This window comes from Nycticebus coucang, chromosome 2 (genome assembly GCF_027406575.1).
Source record: "Nycticebus coucang isolate mNycCou1 chromosome 2, mNycCou1.pri, whole genome shotgun sequence".
Taxonomy (NCBI): domain Eukaryota; kingdom Metazoa; phylum Chordata; class Mammalia; order Primates; family Lorisidae; genus Nycticebus; species Nycticebus coucang.
In genome coordinates, this window is record NC_069781.1 from 56,399,756 (window position 1) to 56,402,774 (window position 3,019).

The 3,019-nt window shown below is 36.8% G+C and overlaps 1 non-coding gene across 1 annotated transcript; it reads right to left on the minus strand.

The window, feature by feature from the left end:
- Positions 1 to 2,592: 2,592 nt before the first annotated feature.
- On the minus strand, positions 2,593 to 2,699 carry LOC128579981 (U6 spliceosomal RNA). The gene has a single exon (XR_008378347.1). It is a non-coding gene; the product is annotated as a U6 spliceosomal RNA (small nuclear RNA).
- Positions 2,700 to 3,019: the final 320 nt, after the last annotated feature.

The following is a 3,019-nucleotide window of genomic DNA, read 5'->3' on the forward strand; positions in this document are numbered from 1 at the left end:
TGTCTCTGTGGTCAGCACGCTACAGAAATTGCCCTCAGCTGGAGACAGCTGCCTCACCCATGGAGGAAGGAGAGCAGCCAACACGCAATGACTCATCAATGTCAGACTACAAAGACCTGGTACCTCTCATCATAACATGATGCAAATCAGAAGGGCCAAATCAGCCTCAAAACTCCCCAGGGGACTGGCTGGAGCCTTGGGTGAGACGCATTGCCCACCCCAGCTCCTTTCCACAGAAGACTCTCCAATAAACCCCTAGACACTACTAGCTTCTTTAAATAATATAAATCGTACCATGATTTTTATTATTTTAACCTATACTCAATACTCTCCTGCTGCTTACTAGCAATGTGATCCCAGGTGGATTATTTACCCACCCATCACTCATCCAAAGCCTCAAGATCCTCTTCTGTAAAATGGAGTTGGGAATAGCTAGCTGAAAACTATTGAGAAGACTAATAAGAACTGTAAGAGAAAATGCCCAATGCAGTCTTCGATGATTATTGTCAATAATTTGAAGTGTTTGATAAAATTTCTCACACAGAAATTTTAAAAGGAGTGTGCCCAAATAATGAAATGATTTAGAACATATCCAAGTCAAGCTTACATGGCAATATATGTTTCGATGAAAGAAAAGTATTTTCAAAAACAAACATTTTAACTCTGTATTTATAAATAATGCTCTGATGCAGAAAAACTCAGTAGCCCCTATTCAAAATGTCCCAAGATAAAGAAACTGCTTTCAGGTTTAGAATATCAGCATGGGTCTGCTCAACCCACATACATAATATTTCTTTTATATTTTGGTACTGGAGCTGGGGGAAGCCTCATGAGAAGAGGCAGCAGCCTAAGTATCCAAGTATTTTGTAATACAAGGATCTAGCAAGGGTAATAGGCCTTAAATAATCTTTCTAGAAGAAACTCTGAACCATGTTTAGTAAATAATTTTGACTACTGGGATCATTTGCTTTAAAGCTGAATTTGCTGAAAAGCCTCAGGCACAATTTTAACAGTGTCCCAAGCACCGTAATTGGGCAATTAGTGCTAAATGATACAGAAGAAGCGTGCAGCACTATCTTACAGAAAACTGAAAGGTATTGCTCGAGCTGTGAGACCACGGAGGCACGAATTTTCTACCGTCAGCATTGCAGGATGTATGTGTGTGTACACACATACGTGTGTTTTTTAACACACGGCAACAAAAACATGTTTCATGTGAAGGCAATCAGTTAGCATTTAGAACCAAAGATGTAAAATATAGAAATATCCAGGCATTGATTTTCACGTTCAATGAGAAATCCAGTTGAGCACATAAAAGATTTAAGTGTCTTCTGAGCTTTCGTCTACTTTTTCCTTATCCTGTTGTATGCAGGTTGTTGAGGTTCAGTATATTTTGAAGATCTATAATTTTAAAACTTTTTCAATTTAGGACTTTCCTTCTTTATAGAAGCTTAGGAAATTGAGGAAATTATTTACTAATTCAAATTTTATTTCCACAAGGCCTATGTTGTACTATTGTGAAATAAGTCAATTAAGTAGACGTTCTGGCACGATGCATCGTGCGAGGTACCAGGAACTTAGAAACGACAGTCTGTGCAAGCAAGAGACATTCTTTCTGGCATTCTTGGCAATGGGTTTTTATTGTAACTATTGCCTTTTATATAACTAGTTCATGGGAAATTAGAATTATATTTTTGCAAGGCTCATCTGAAATGACATTTCATAGATAAGTTGTTCTTATGAAAAGTAAAATCAGATAGAAACTTTATTTTTACAGTAGAGAACTACCTTCCCCATGAAAAAAAGTTGGTTCTGAACCATAATTCAGACTAATTCTAGCTTAAAAGTCTAAGAAAAGATAGGTGGTTAACTACTACAGGACTAGCTGAAATAAGTCCAGGAATGGACCTATGGTAATATTAAATCATGATGACAAACAGTGTTACTAGTTATGTGCTTCAAATAGTCATTCAATTTGTCAAAATAAGTATAAAGAAATAGAATGGATTTTTAAAACACATCTGAGAACTTATGCTTCAAAATAAAGATTGGCAGGCCTCAGATGAAATCTCAGCCCTGTCATTTACCAACCATATATCTTAACTCTTTGCCTCAGTTTCCTCACCTACGAGTTGGCAAAGTATTATTTGCCCTTTATCCAATTACAAGGTGTCAATATAAAAACCTTTTTACAAACTAAAAATGCTACATGAACATTGGAAAGTAAACTGGCTGTCATTCTGGGCATCTCCTTATAAAACCACATACATTTATTTTAAAATAGTACAAGTTTCCCTGACACAGACTTATTTTAGGAATGTAACTCACCCTCAATTCTGATGAAGCAAACTTCAGATGGTACTATGTTTGATGAAGAAAAGGAATGATGTGCTGAATTTTAAAAATAAAATCAATAAAATTTGAGGATCTATTTTGAGGCAAAAAAAAAATGGAAACTAAATTTCTGAATTAGAAGATATGCATTTAGAAACACAGAATATGGCCAGAAAGTGAGCACAGTGTCCCTCTCCCAGCACTGGCCTCCTGCTGTTGCTCAGGTAGAGGTTTCTTTTTTTTTTTTTTTTTTTTTTTCAAAATATGGAACGCTTCACGAATTTGCGTGTCATCCTTGCACAGGGGCCATGCTAATCTTCTCTGTATCGTTCCAATTTTAGTATATGTGCTGCCGAAGCGAGCACCAGGTAGAGGTTTAAGGTATTCACCATCCACATGGAAGGTAGACAGGCACTTTGAGTGGTAGCCACATATGTTCCATGGCCTAATGCATCTTAAACATCATCTTTGTGCCATCGTCCAACTCCCTAGTGTCCAAGGCCTTTTTTTTTTCTCTCTGCCACACATTGGAAGAATAAGAGTTGTCTTGGCCATACATTAAATACACAAACACTAAAGAAAGCTGAATCAGAAAAAAAAAAAAAAGTCCATGCATATTTTTTGTGATATCCAACATCACAGATAAGAGAAAAAAGTCCTCAAAAAACCAGTATGCGGCCAATGC